Genomic DNA, 16,415 nt, shown 5'->3' on the forward strand with positions numbered 1-16,415 from the left:
TTTCTCCGACTCAAGTCGGTATCAGCTGGTTCGACCAATACCCACACATACTAAGAATTTGCATTTCCCGATCCCTCTGGATTACCAGAGAGATCTTAGGAATGGGAGAAGGATATGGCAAATGAGTCTCCGTCTTCTACCGAATATCTAGTTGGTCGCCACGTCGATATTGCAAATATGCAGTTACAAATAATCCAGCTAGAGTTATTGGGATCAAACCCAACACAATTCCGGATAGCAGTGCTTCAACCATTTGGGTTCACATACATTTAGTACAAATACTTACCGAAAAAGATTCAGGTATTAATTGGTAATAGATGATTGGTAAGTGCGGCGGATCAGTAAGTGCTAATGGGCACTCCTCGTTCCTTCTAAGCTGATACTCTTGTATCATATAAGCCGGATCTTATTCAATCCAACAAATAATACTGAAGTTGAGATTGGTGCGGACGATAGAAAAGCGAAGTGACTCGGTGGAGTAAGCATAGATTTAAGTACCAAATTGATTTAGCAGATAGGTTAGTAGAAAAATAATTGGTTACTCGGAACTATCGAAAGGGGATTCGAAGCTTGGTAGACATATGAGAGCAGTTTATCCGACGAGAAGATCGCGTTTCAGAAGCTGGGAATGGGATCGACAGTTCATCGAAATAATATCTCCAACCTCTGAATGAGTGGGAGGAATCGAATCTTCCCAGAAAGAGGAACAAGACAAGATTGGATATTAATATCTCAATTATATGTATCAGATACCCCTACATGACCAGGTTCCCCCGAGTTCTCGATGGAGAATCCTATAGTTCTAATGGCAGGATTTGATACGGAAGTCATTCGAAAGAAACTTAGACGTGGTGGGTTAACCACGCGCGTTGAGACTCACCGGAAGCATCGGAACCTCCAATTGAACAATCGGGGAAAAAAAAAGAATCATATTCTTTCCATAGGTTCTCCTAAAACGCGGAGAAAATACTGATAGATTTGTATACTCGGGGGGGAGGGGGGGAATTACGGTTTCTCCGCTCGGTTTATTTACAACTCGTTTATTTATCCGGCGAAATAAGAGGAATATTGCTGCTTCGAGGGGGGCTAGCTATACTAATCCAGTATGTTTCGGGTATACCCTCGGTATAATAATGACAACTTAACGGGGATCGCTCAGGTATACCGGTAGATTCTCCATCTACTGGTACTCACACCTCTCGGCAAGCAATCCTCCTTAATCCCGCAGGGATATACGGAGCTGAACATGTCTGGGAATACGGGAGAACGTCCTTCTGCTGACATTATTACTAGTATTCGATACTGGGTCATCCATAGCATTACTATACCTTCTCCGTCTATTGCAGGTTGGTTATTCGTCAGTACAGGTTTGGCTTACGACGTTTCTGGAAGTCCCCGCCCAAATGAATATTTTACGGAGAGCCGACAAGAAGTTCCTTTAGTAACTGGCCGCTTCGATTCGCTGGAACAAGCTGATGCATTTACTAGATCTCAGGAGGTACCAACGACTCCAGATAGAACTTATCCGATTTTCACCGTTAGGTGGCTAGCCGTCCACGGACTAGCTGTACCTACAGTTTTTTTTCCAGGCTCTATATCGGCAATGCAATTCATTCAGCGATAATCCCTATATAAGCTATAAATCCACGACGCAACCGAACCCGAATAAACAGAGTGTGGAATTGAATCGTACAAGCCTTTATCGGGGACTCTTATTGATCTTCGTACTTGCCGTCTCATTTTCCAACTACTTCTTCAATTAGAAACTGAAGAGATTTGATAACCCCAATTGGGAAAAACTAAGACCTGATTTATTTGTGACTGTTCGTGTCTCGAGTCGTGACTAAATAATGAAATCAAAAAGGGAGGGGGGTGGGACAAATGGCCAATACCACTGGAAGGATTCCTCTGTGGCTTATAGGTACCGTAGCTGGTATACTCGTGATAGGTCTACTGGGAATATTCTTTCATGGAGCCTATTCGGGATTGGGATCATCCCTCTGAGAATGAATAAGCATTGGGAAATTCTTCCTACTCGCAGGTGAAAAGATGTGCCGGATCCCGGGGGTTCATAGGTCCGGAAACGGGTCAACCCCCTCTTCCGGAGTCTGTTCTACTGCTCCGGGTGCGACAACCCCCCAGCTGTATATGCTACTCCGCCTCAGCAGAGTCAAATTCTGGTACCGTACTCGGGTGAGTAGGTTATTCGATCGATTCTCTCCCGAAGAATCGATCGCAATTGGATGAAGGGGCGGTAATTATTGCAATCATTTGATAAGTATGGGACAGATTCCTACCGGGATTGGGAGGGTGCATATGCTTTTGATAACAAACCAACCCACGAGTCACTCGTCTGATTCTTCGAGAGATCGAGGGATGGGGGGAATCATATCACATTAAATCTCTGGACTCGGGAGGAAGAAGGAAGGACTCGACCTGAGGTTTAAATCCAATTCCAGGTCGATTTCCTCATAGTAAATTGGGGGGAGTACACGGTGGCGGTGGCTCACCCGCCACCACCGATATCGGAATAGAAAAAATAGTTAGCAAAATTGGATATATTTTCTGATACCTGTCGGGGAGACTATTATTGAAAACTTGGTTTCATCACCGAATATGTTTTTGAAGAATTCCAGTTATTCTTACTGCTAACTGGACTCAACCGGCTCCAAATGATACCACAAGAGTTGTACTTATCGCTTCGTTTAGACGTATAGAAGAGGTAGAAATCCAGAATTTGTCTTTGACTCGTCGGATTTACAGTCAATTACCAACCCTTTCCGGATGGTTCACATCCGAAAAGTATGGACTCAGAAATTCATCTCCGCCAATTGGACTTTCTCGAACTGCTTCTTCTTTGACACTGGGAATATCTGGGCCAGAGTAACCGATGCAAGAAAAAGTAGAAGACCTTGAACACGTAATGGATCCTGAAGTACAATCTCTGCCTCTGCTTGACCGAATCCACCCACGTTAGGGTTATTGGTCGATGGTTAATCAGCTTTAATATATTCACCCTCCGAAACGATAAGTTCGGGACCGGGAGGTACAGTATCAACTACTTCACGACCCCCCGATGTCTCTTGGGTAGTGATTTCGTATCCACCCCCCCTCTCCCTACGTGTTATTCTAGTTATCCTTCCCGTCGCCGAAGCGTTGTAAACCGTATTATTGCTTTTACTTCCATCGGGATAGATCTGTCCCCTTCCCCTATTCCCTCCAACATATAGGGGGTATTTTAAAAAGTGTACCTCTTTATCAACGGCAGGATCCGGTGAGAGAATCGGAAATACGATTTCACTATATAGCTTACCCGGAACCGGACCTATTACTATCATGTTCTTTCTATCGGGGCGATAGCTCTGGAACGAAAGTTTACTTAATTTCTCCCTCGCTTCGGTTGGAAGACGATCAGAAGGAGCCAATTCAAACCCTTCGGGTGGGATCGGTACGGCGCCTACATTCAATCCTCCCTTTTTACCATTTGCAAGTACTTATTTTATCTACATATCATAAGGAATCTTAACAACTGCTTCGGACACAGTATTGGGAAGAACAGATTGCGGAACCTCAATATCCACGGGTTTCTTAGCCAAGTGACGATTAGCACATACAATACGTCCAGTTGCTTCTCGTGGATCCTCGTAATTCTATTGCGCAAAAATCGGATATGCATTTGATACGGATGGACGATTCATTCCATCCAGAGTGATCAACATTGGAAATGACAGGGTCAACCACTTCGCCATCCAGTCCTTACTACTTCTCTTTCGCATAGTTCGATTATTAGTATTAGGGTTTCTCACAAATAGATTGTTTCTTGACATCATAGGTAAAATATTACTCCCCTCTTTTGGAGTATTCTGATATCCCGACGATTGCGGGAATTGCAAATTTTTATCCTCCCACTACCCAATACCAGAAGAGGATAATAAAATCCAATTCCTACGAGAAGTGAGTCTACTCCGTTGGATGCAACTGGCAGATACTCGGTGGAGTGATTATCATTCATTCATTGTGTGATAAGTCGCTACGATTGAAGGAGATATACGACTCAAATGGCGAGGAATCCGATATTTGGAGACTGTGTCTGAAATAACCGGGAAGGTTGAGACGAAACAAGAGATTACATATTTGTTGTGAGCGAATCCCAGATGTTCCAGGAGAGAATCTACAACTATTTCCCAACCGTGGGGGGAGTGAAATCCAATACATAAATCCGTTAATGGTGGAGTAGAGAACGCTTTCGTCGTATCATTTAAGCTATAGAATAACTCCCGAATCCAGGAATTTGAAACTGCGAGTCTTTCTTTACCTACTACGAACAAGCAGATCGAGGTGGCAATGCTAATTACGTCGGTTACTAGGTGCGAGATTATCTGGGTGTTTCCCTCGTTACATATTACCACCAATTGAATAGTTTTGTCATACACATCTGTGCCGTAGTCTTGTAATTAGGTATATACAGAGCCTCTCATTGTTTCACCCAACCGGAGTAAGCCTTCTATCTCCTGAAGTCGTTTGAGAGCTACCTCTTCCCGGAAAGAATTAATAAATATTTGTGACTGGAAGGTATTCCACCAATTTCTGATCCGAGGTTCTAGAAACCAATTCTTCAAGACAATTGGAATCGCGGAAGGGAGAAGTAATAGACATCCGATATATTGAATAGGAGCTACTGCTTGATATTTAGCCAATTCAGAATCGTTAAGTACTAATGAACTCGATTGACCCGTCAACTCTGTGTTGAACCTTGATGAAGTACGAGTTATGGACCGTGGCATCAGACTTATAGACTCATAAGCCGTTGTACTACTGGGGGAATCCACTGATTTGCGGACAGAAAATTTATCATTTGAGTTATCATTTATTTGGAGTGACGGAGAAGTTGTGGGACGGTGCCGTGTCCAGGAATCAGGATCATTTGGAGTTGCTTCGATCCGAGCCAATTTCCTATTCATTTGTTCCGTCTTACTCGATTCTCTTGACACATATTTACCCGCAGGAGCCAAAGGATTATCCCCTGGTGGATTTTGCGATAAATCACCAATTATGTTTGGTTTCCTCCCCACCCTGCAGGGATCTAGACGAACCAGTGGAGGCGCTGATTGAAGAGGCAGAGCAACTGGGGGGTGAGATGGAGATGCATCACGGGACCTTTCCTCTGTCGATATTTCTTTCCCACGGGAGGTAGGAGGATAATTCCCGATCAGGAGCAACTGGCGTTGCTTCCTCCTGATAAAGAACTTAAGACTATTCCGAATCTTCGATACAGATATGCTGATCCTACATTCTAAAAGACTCCGATATATAGTAGATAGAGATTTACTAGGTTCTGCATCCGTATGAGCTACCGCAGCCTGTGACGAATCTTCCGTAGATGATATTGTTTCTAGATAATAGGAAGAGTCTTCTCTTACGGATTGTAGTCGCTTACTAGCTTCGTAAGCTCTATCCGGGGAGCGACGTGGGGTATTGTAGAACCACCGGAGGAGTCTCCAACAGTATGATTTCATATATTATTTATATGGTGAGGAGGGGAATTCACGAAGTAAATTACTAAGTGGATGAATCCCCGTAATCGAATCCTCTTTTCTAATTCCCTTCTCTAATCGTCACTATACCATCCTAATTTCCTTCCCTCATCTCATTCGCTTCTTCTAGGAACCTCCGGATCGGTCGAAATATTAGAATCCCTCGATTGATACACGTGAAAAACGAGCAAGTTCAGCAGCTTTTTCTTCTGTTTCTCCCGACGCCGAATCCTCACCAATCCGGGTTAGGGGAATGTCTTGCCGACCCCTCATCTTCAAGTAAAGGACTCGACGAGGATAGAAACCTCCTCGAATTTCCAATTTAACTGCTTGTATATCTCTCATTGCAAATTGGATACAAATACGACGGTTTCCCCCGGGGAAACCCCAGCGAGAAATGGGGAAGATTCCTTCTCATTTATCAAATGAATTGTAGCCGCTACCCACATCCCGAAATATCGTACGCCACGGATAAAATCCAGGGAAGAGACCCGCGATACCATAGAAACACATCACAATACCTTGTGGAATGAAAACAATCTGTCCAGATGGAAGTGTGGGGATTAAATCTTCACCAATATAACTAGAGATTCCAACCGCCGGAAAACCCATTGCGCCACGAACCGGGATACGGGCCCAACACAAATTACTGAATCTACGAGAACCTCTTGGAGAATCTACTCGAAACCATTCGGATTGACGATTCATTAATACTCCCTCCAGAAATTGCCTTGTTGGAATGAATCAGCCGCTTATATTGTTATTGGTCCCACCTCTACCCTACCCCCCCCCCCCCTCCCCGAATAGATGCAGATACAGATACAGCCGATGCTTCGACATCACTTCATTTTGAAAAGGATTCTTGGAAGGGATTCTGTTTCCGAGAAGTTTAGAACATTTTCCACTGTTTTGGTGCGTAGGTGGGGGTCGCTAAGATCTATATGTCTTAGCAACGATGGAACGATCCACGTCTCACTTATCCATAAGGGGAAAGTGAGATATAGATTGAGATGACGTTAAAGATTCCCAAGTGCTAAAACAAGTGCTCAAATAAAATAACCGCCGGTGAAGCTATGTGGAAAGAATATATCCGACCGAATCAAAAGCAAGAGTAGTAGTCGTAATTGATCGATCCTATGGAACAATTTCCGTGAGATAGTGTACAGAACAAGAAATTGTAGAATTTCGTCCCGTTCTATATAAATAAACAGAGATATCATTGTAATTGCCGGAAAGACCGAACCTACTAGGGGTACAGAAATGGAAGGTAAATAGGACGCTGTCGTAATGGAATCACCTCAAGTAAGAAAGATATGACACAGATAGATGTATCTATAATGACATTATATTGTTATTTTTATCTTTTATCCCCCAATGTCTAATAATAGTCTCCTTATCTCACGTAGAAAGGAAGTTTTTATACATTCGATATATCGAGACAGTTACTCGGAAATTGCTACGAAATCCATATTGTTTCCGGTAAGGTATCTGATTCCAGCTCCGATCAACTGACTCAATGAATCTGCAGACATCCGCGGTGTCTACTTCGTCGAATCAGGCGCACAGCAGAGTCCGAAATTATACCGATGGTTAATCTCGATTTCTTACTGAGGTATAATTGCATTGTGGCATAATTTGCATGGCGTGATATCAGAGAAGGATAGAAAAGTATTGTTACGACGGTTCGCTGAATAAATTCCTCTCATTGGAGAGGTAGAGAGATTAGTAGGACAACCCCGAATTGATAATTCCTAACTTGATTAATGAGAAGGAGGGAGAGTGATAGAAACGGGGGTTTAACCGAATGGGGGGAAAGGAGGTTCAATTCCTTTTACAAGGAGCTGAAGAATAAAGCTCAGATATCTCACTCGGAACACCTTTTAGAGGATTACGTGGAACAATTGAATCGGGTGATCCATGATCAAATAAAGATTCAGCTACTTGAAAGCCATCGGGTATCTTCTGACGCAGTGTTTGTTCAATCACCCTTTTCCCAGCAAATGCTATGTATGCTTTGGACTCAGCAATAATTACGTCCCCTAACGTACCAGAACTAGCAGTAACACCACCCGTAGTTGGATAGGTAGGAACCGATATATATAATAATCCCTTCTGAACCTGATGTATTTGTGGGACGGGAGGAATCTTAGCCATCTGCATCAGACTCAACGTCCCTTCTTGCGTACGTGCTCCGCCGGAAGCACAGATAATAACTAGTGGAAGGGATTGATCCGTGGCACATTCGATTGAGCGGGTAATCTTTTCACCTACCACAGAACCCATACTTCCCCCCGTGGATTGAAAGTCCGTAACACCAAGCGCAATAGGTGTCCCGTTTAGACATCCCACCCCTGTCTGAACAGCATCAGTTAAACCCGTTCGTTTCTGGGAGTTGATGATGCGACTTCCATGAGAATCCCCGTCAGAGAAACCTGGAACATCTTATGCAGTCATGTCTTCATCCATGGGAATCCAAGTGTCACGATCGATCGGAAGTTCGATTCTTTCTGTACTAGTCATTGGGGGGTGATAGCCGCACTCCTCACAAATATTTTTATTTTGTTTTGGGAATCTCACGTAAAGCATGTTACCGCAGTTGTCACACCGAGTCCACAACCCCCTGTCGGTATCAATGCTTATGTCTCTATTCCTTCCTCTCTCACTCAAAACGTAACCCTTTGTGGCTTTTTCGAGGAAAGCCCCGATCAATCCACCAAATTCGCGTTTATCTTCGAACCGATTTCTCACAGACATAGGAATTTCCTCATTCATTTCTTCTCCTTCGCTTCGGAGGTAAAAACAGTCGATTCTATTAGATTTCATTTCATCAATGAGATAGACACAGAGATGGAGAAATCATTTCTGAACTATCAGGATCAGCGTCTGTTCGGAATAGGCGTCGAATCGAGACTGACTCCGAATCCGATAACTAATTGGCAATTGACTGATCATCTATTTGATCAATCATATGTTAGAACCCCACAAATAATTATCCAATAACACTTCGTGGAAATAGTTGTGTCGTGTACTGAGAGGCACTGAATCATTTCCTTACTACTCGAGTCTCTGCAGCTCGTATTCCACCTCTCCTATGCAAATTGGGGGGGATTCGAACCCCCGTCCCCATGGATCGGAACCATGTGCTCTCATCCGCTGAGCTACCAACTCCGATCCGTGGCATATCGGGAGTATGGAGGGGAATGTTCCTTCTCCCTATACTCCCTGTTCGCCCCACGAATCCTACCGAATGAATGAGATTCCCGAATAGTTACGGAAATTACAATGTATCAATTGTGTCGAATTCAAATTTGATCTGTTTCCATACCTCGCAAGCAGCAGCCAATTCGGGACTCCACTTACTAGCTTCGCGGATAATCTCGTTACCTTCACGAGCAAGATCACGTCCCTCATTACGAGCTTGTACACAAGCCTCCAATGCAACTCGATTAGCTACGGCGCCTGGTGCGTTTCCCCAGGGGTGTCCCAAGGTTCCTCCGCCGAACTGTGAGACAGAATCATCTCCGAAGATTTCAGTTAGAGCGGGCATATGCCAGACATGGATACCTCCCGAGGCTACGGGAAATACACCTGGCATGGATACCCAATCCTGAGTGAAATATATACCACGGCTTCGGTCTTTCTCGATATAATCGTCGCGTAGCAAATCGACGAAACCCAGTGTGACTTCTCGTTCTCCCTCCAGTTTACCCACTACGGTCCCGGCGTGGATATGATCCCCGCCGGACATACGCAATGCTTTGGCTAGGACACGAAAATGGATACCGTGATTTCTCTGTCTATCGATAACAGCATGCATCGCGCGGTGGATATGAAGCAGTAGCCCATTATCTCGACAATAAAAGGCCAAGCTAGTATTTGCAGTGAAGCCTCCCGTCAAATAATCATGCATGACGATGGGTGCTCCCGATTCTCTAGCAAAGACTGCTCTTTTCATCATTTCCTCACACGTACCCGCAGTGGCATTTAGATAATGTCCTTTTATTTCGCCCGTTTCGGCCTGAGCCTTGAAAAGAGCTTCTGCCACAAACAGGAACCGGTCCCTCCAACGCATGAATGGTTGAGAATTTACGTTCTCATCATCCTTCGTAAAATCAAGTCCGCCACGGAGACATTCGTAAACAGCCCTGCCATAGTTTTTAGCAGATAAGCCCAATTTTGGCTTGATTGTACATCCCAGCAAGGGACGACCATATTTGTTCAGTTTATCCCTTTCGACTTGGATACCGTGAGGCGGCCCAATGAAAGTCTTGGAATAAGCAGGAGGAATTCTCAGATCCTCCAAACGTAGAGCTCGTGGGGCTTTAAATCCAAATACGTTACCTACAATGGAAGTGAACATATTGGTGACGGAACCCTCTTCAAATAGATCCAAAGGATGCTACATATGCGATATATTGATTCTCTTCCCCAGCAACGGGTTCGATGTCGTAGCATCGACCCTTGTAACGATCGAGACTAGTCAGTCCATCCGTCCACACAGTGGTCCACGTACCTGTGGAAGATTCTGCAGCTACTGCAGCTCCAGCTTCCTCAGGCGGTACCCCGGGTTGCGGAGTCATCCGGAAGGCTGCCAAGATGTCAGTATCTTTGGTCTCATAATCGGGAGTATAGTAAGTTAGTCGATAATCTTTAACACCAGCTTTGAACCCAATACCTGTTTTAGTCTCTGTTTGTGGTGACATGAGTCCCTCCTTACAATTCAATTAGTAAATCCTGCAAGGATGAGATCTGCTCGACATAGATGGAAGAATTCAACGTGAAGCGTGGAATAGGTCCTGATAGATTCGACTCGAGACGTTTGTCGAAACTCTACCTCAAGCATGGGACATTAGTATTTTATAATACGTCCCACATGTAATGCAACTGACTCTGGTTGTTTCGCACGGAAATTGCTTGAAGAATTAGATCGTAATACATCTCGATACATTGACTCGGGAATCTTTTCGTGGTTAGACTGGTCAGTAGAAGCAAAAAAGGGGATTGAATTCGATATCTGGTTCGCTTTGCGAATAGACGGGGGAAAAAAGGGGATTCGACGAATGAGATGTAGCAATCACATCTAACTAGATGGACCAACTCGTGGGTATCGCGCTCTTTTGCCTCCGACCCATATGTGGAGAGGAGGAAATCAAATCCTACAGTACCTGTCACCCATCTGGATGGATCGGAATCGACTTCCGAGGAAGCAAATGATATGTTTGAAAAAGGGGGAGAAGGGTGTGGAACTAGTAACTCCCCACCATCAACCAATTAGCAATGAAATGCCAGATGGTTCTGCCAATTCGACAATCAAATGAAGATAATACACCAAAACAGTTACGAAAACCAGTTCTTCTGCTTTTGGAATTTCTAAATCAGTGGAGAGAAATGTGGGATATATTACCCAGATCATTGGACCAGTATCGGATGTGTCTTTCCCTCCAGGTAAAATGCCCAATATCTACAACTCTTCGATGGTTAAGGGGAAAAACCCGGCGGGTCAAGAGATTAATGTTACTCGTGAGGTGCAACAATTACCGGGTAATAATGAAGTCAGAGCCGTAGCTATGAGTGCTACAGATGGTCTGATGAGAGGTATGGGCGTCGTCGATACAGGAGCTCCTCTCAGTGTTCCTGTTGGTGAAATTACTCCTGGTTGAATCTCTAATGTCCCTGGTGAACCCGTCGATGACTTGGGTCCCGTAGATATTGGTACGACGTCCCCCATTCATAGATCCGCTCCGGCATTTACGCAGTTGGATACTAAATTATCTATATTTGAGACGGGGATTAAAGTCGCGGATCTTTTGGCTCCCTATCGTCGAGGAGGAAAGATTGGATCATTTGGAGGAGCTGGAGTGGGAAAAACGGTTCCTATCACGGAATCAATTAACAACATCGCCAAGGCTCACGGAGGTGTATCTGTATTTGGTGGGGTGGGGGAACGCACCCGTGAGGGTAATGATCTTTACATGGAAACGAAGGAATCGAAAGTTATTAATGAACAAGATATATCAGAATCGAAGGTGGCTCCAGTTCATGGTCAGATGAATGAACCACCAGGAGCTCGTATGAGAGTTGGTTCAACTGCTCTGACAATGGCTGAATATTTCCGAGATGTGAACAAGCAAGATGTCCTTTTATCTATCGACAACATATTTCGTTTTGTCCAAGCAGGATCAGAAGTTTCTGCTTTATTGGGTAGAATGCCTTCCGCCGTGGGTCATCAACCAACTCTTAGTACAGAAACGGGATCCCCACAAGAGAGAATTACTTCTACCAAGGAAGGATCGATAACTTCTATTCAAGCTGTTTATGTACCTGCAGATGATTCGACTGACCCAGCTCCTGCTACAACATTTGCACACCCAGATGCTACCACTGTGCTTTCGAGAGGACTAGCAGCTAAAGGTATTTATCCGGCTGTAGATCCCTTGGATTCGACTTCAACCATGTTACAACCCTGGATTGTGGGTGAAGAGCATTACGAAACCGCACAAGGGGTTAAACAGACTTTACAGCGTTATAAGGAATTGCAAGATATTATAGCTATTCCCGGACTGGATGAATCGTCAGAAGAGGACCGTCTAACGGTAGCTCGGGCTCGGAAGATAGAACGTTTCTTATCACAACCCTTCCTCGTAGCAGAAGTATTTACTGGTTCGCCAGGGAAATATGTTAGTTTAACAGAAACCACTAAGGGATTTCAAATGATTCTTCCTGGAGAATTGGATAATCTCCCTGAACAAGCTTTTCATCTGGTTGGCAACATCGATGAAGCCACCACGAAGGCTGCAACCTTACAAGTGGAGGGTCAATGAAAGGGATGGTACTGAATCTTCGTGTAATGGCTCCTAATCGAACTGTTTGGAATTCTGAGGTTCGAGAAATCGTCCCATCTACGAGTAGTGGCCAGATTGGTGTATTGCCCAATCACGCTCCACTTCTTACAGCTTTGGATATGGGAGTCCCGAAGGTACGTCACGATGGACAGTGGTCCGCAATGGCGTTGATGGGTGGTTTCGCCATGGTAGACAGTAATCAGGTAACAACATCAGTCAACGAAGCAGAACGAGCTACCGAAATTGATCCTGAGGAGGCTCGGGAAGCTCTTCAGACAGCTCAAGCTGACGCAGCTCAAGCCGAAGGCAGAAGGAAAGCTATTGAAGCTAATCTAGCATTTAAAAGAGCTAAGGCGAGATTAGAGGCTTCAAATACTACTCAATCATTCCCACTTTTAGTTGCGCCTGTGAGAAACGACGGGAAAAGCATGATGGGACACACAATGATTTGTTAGTCCCGTAATACTTCGTATCCATCCCAAATATTTGTAGAACTTATTAGGTATCATTTCAAGTATTGTGGTACCTAATGAGTTTTACCTACTATTGGATTCGAACCAATGACTCTCGCCGTATGAAAGCGACACTCCAACCACTGAGTTAAGTAGGCTTCTATTGCTTGTAGTACTCTATTATACCGACCCAGGGAGAGAATTTCAAACAATTAGAACATCAATAAATATTTGATTTTAACGGCAAAAGATGAGTCTCGCCTCCTTCTCGGTTGGTTACCAGCTTGACAGGGATCATCCGATGCATTATACTAATGTAGCCACAGGGCTATAGCTCAACGGTAGAGCACCTCGTTTACACGTGCGCCGATGCTTCTCGGGAAGGGTTCGTCGCTATTCAACCGATCTACGCGGAATATACCGCGTAAGTTACTTATGTCTTACCCTATTGGGAGATGTGGAAGAACAGTAGCATGACGAAGAATCGATCGGAAAAAGGATCGATTTCGGTGGGTTGATATGGTCAGTAGATGATACGTCTAATGCTAAGGGTGGTGGGGGCAATGCGAGGACCTCAACAAGATCTCTTCTTCGTCCTACGAACCTTGAGGTGTATGAGGGTATCGTATCTCCTTCCTAGGCGATCGAGACACTTAGAATTAAGTGGATTTGTGTCTACGGGATGCAAACCTGTGTCAACACTAAGAATCTTCTCGAGAGACTTCGGGATTGCTTCGGAGGGAACGAGTTCTTCGAGCACACGGAACCATTTCTTTGTTATTTATAATGAAGCAAAGGATGGTGCATCAACAATGGCTTCTTCCTCCCATCCGGTGGAAGACTAGTTGATGAGGGAGCCCAATGCCACGAAAGAAGCATGTTGGGTTCGTGAAGCAGTTCAAGAATTTATATATTCCGATCTGCATTACCGAGAATGTTTACGGTTCGAATCCGTATAGCCCTAATCTTTAATGATAAGCCGGTCTCGCCCATCGCAGCGGAACTAATTGAGAATTACCCAGATTCAACGCGACTCGCATGAACTATATAGATCGTAGGGTCACTACTTCCGTTTCGATCAGGGGATAGGGATGAAGATCAGGAAGGAGAAGGAATTATTCATTAATAAGTTCCTCAATGATGGTCAATCGGAGAAAATTCAGATAAGAATCTAAATTGACGGATTGCTTTCCATAATAGATAATCCGTATAAATCAATCTTATGCATCGATTCGGTAGGGAGGTACATACCATACCCCACTACCTACTTAGTAGAATATAGTCCCCATCCGGTTCTTCCGGCAATTTGACTCATCTCACGGATTCCAGCCAAGAGCTCATTTCCGGATGGGGAGTCCCGTTTCTAATAATCTTCTCGCAAGTCCATTTGGTATCCAGCATCTTCCGAGGACTGGATCGGAGGGACGATTGGCTCATCACTGGGGGGGTGTACATCCCGATTCCATTCTGGGATGAGATGTCCGTGAGCCACGTCTGGCATCTCATCCCCGATCGAACGATCGAGGAGTCAGCAACCCCCCCCCCCTTCACTTATCATAAAGATGTTACACCCACACGGTGGGGTGAGAAGATAAATACCGAAGCAGGAGGAGTATGTAAATGTTTTTGCTTCCTAAACACGATTCCTTCCGGATCCTCCTACTAGTATCCATCCTTATTCCCTATACAGCCTTTTCGGTTTCCAGATCCGTCGCACCCATCCGCGAGGGGCCTGAAAAACTAACAAGCTATGAATCAGGTATGGAACCAAAGGGAGGGGCTTGGATCCAATTCCAGATCCGTTATTATATGTTTGCCCCGGTATTCGTTATTCCCGACGTCGAGACGGTCTCTCCCTATCCCCGGGCTATGAGTTTCAGGGAATTGGGTCTATTTGCTTTTACTGAAGTGTCTATCCCCATATCCATATTAATTGTCGGTTCGATTTATGCATGGTGAAAAGGAGCATTGGAATGGTCCTAATTTCTAACTATTCGGGTAAGAGGAACGGAGTCGACTCCCGTGGGGGGAATCCACTAATTAACTCCGTGGAGTCCTTCTCCCCCGATCAAGACACATCAAACTCGATTATTTTGACTAACTTGAATGATCTCTCCAATTGGTCTCGACTTTCCAGTTTGTGGCCACTCCTTTACGGTACTAGCTGCTGCTCCATTGAATTCGCCTCATTAATTGGTTCACGCTTCGACTTCGACCGGTACGGTCTAGTACCAAGATCCAGCCCCAGACAAGCTGATCCCATAATAACGGCGGGTACTATCACCATGAAGATGGCTCCGTCTCTAGTGAGACTCTATGAACAAATGCCCGAACCAAAGTATGTAATTGCTATGGGGGCATGTACCATTACGGGAGGCATGTTTAGTACGGATTCTTACAGCACCGTTCGCGGAGTGGATAAATTGATTCCTGTGGACATTTATTTGCCGGGTCGTCCGCCCAAGCCCGAAGCTATTATTGATGCTGTGACAAAACCCCGCAAAAGAATTGCTCAGGAAAACTATAGGGATCGAACTTCTTGTCGAACCCGGAAGAGATATTTTAGTCTGAATCACCGACTTTTTTTCGTACCCAATACCTATACCGGTGAATACAATCAACGAATCGCAAATCAGTCTTCGAAATCCATATCAAATATCCTCTCGAAGGGATTGAGTGGATTCGAAAGTATGCATGAAGAATCCGTATCAGAGGCGGGCGGGTGAAGATATTCCACAGAGATATAGAACGTTAGCTATATGAGTATTATCAATAACAACCGGCGATTCCAACATCGAGATGCGGGGTCGATTACCCGCTTGGTCGACTAGACATAGTTTAGCCCACAGACCTTTAGGTTTCTGATTACCGGGGTGTCGAGATCCCCACAGGTCAAAGCAGGGGATTGGCCTTCTATAGCTGTTGCTTCATATGCGTGCGGTTTCAATTATCCCCGTCCCAATGTGCCTATGATGCAGCACCAGGAGGATCCCTAGCTAGTGTGTATCATCTGACGGAGGTGCGAGACGATGCAGATCAACCTGAAGAAGTATGTACAAAAGTCTTCGTTCCGAGAAAAGACCCCAGGATTCCATCCGTTTGTTGGTTTGGAAAGTTCCAATTTCCAGGAACGGGAATCCTATGATATGTTTAGGAATCACTTATGAGAGTCATCCGCACCTACACAACGTATCTTAATGCCTGGGAGCCGCTGGGATGGCCTTTACGTAAGGATTATGGTCTACCACTGACTTTATGAGCTACAGGATGCTTATATCGAATTGGGACGGAGGCAAAATTGAAAGCCATCCTCCCACTAGCCAATTCTGTATTCATTCTATTTAATCTTGTGCGGCAGGTGAGGCTGGTCTACCTTATTTGAGACACTTGTTTTCGTACGATCAATCGCATCCACGTATCTGCATCGAAATCCGCACCTACATATGCACGTTCAAGCGTATGTAGGTGTGGGTATAGATACATACCCCGACCAGTAGACCAATAAGCAATCCATATTGTTTTTGGATTCTCCTATTTCCAAGTGCGGTTTTCGCCCGCAGCCATCAATCAAATATTTCCCATCGGTA

At 44.7% G+C, this 16,415-nt stretch overlaps 1 non-coding gene across 1 annotated transcript; it reads right to left on the reverse strand.

The window, feature by feature from the left end:
• Positions 1-8,628: 8,628 nt before the first annotated feature.
• TRNAR-CCG (transfer RNA arginine (anticodon CCG)) lies at positions 8,629-8,702 on the reverse strand. The gene has a single exon. It is a non-coding gene; the product is annotated as a tRNA-Arg (tRNA).
• Positions 8,703-16,415: the final 7,713 nt, after the last annotated feature.

The sequence above is a fragment of the Dipteris shenzhenensis genome, unplaced genomic scaffold (assembly GCF_047967505.1).
Source record: "Dipteris shenzhenensis isolate YYH24624 ecotype China unplaced genomic scaffold, Dip_SZ_1.0 scaf0219, whole genome shotgun sequence".
In the NCBI taxonomy this organism is placed as follows: domain Eukaryota; kingdom Viridiplantae; phylum Streptophyta; class Polypodiopsida; order Gleicheniales; family Dipteridaceae; genus Dipteris; species Dipteris shenzhenensis.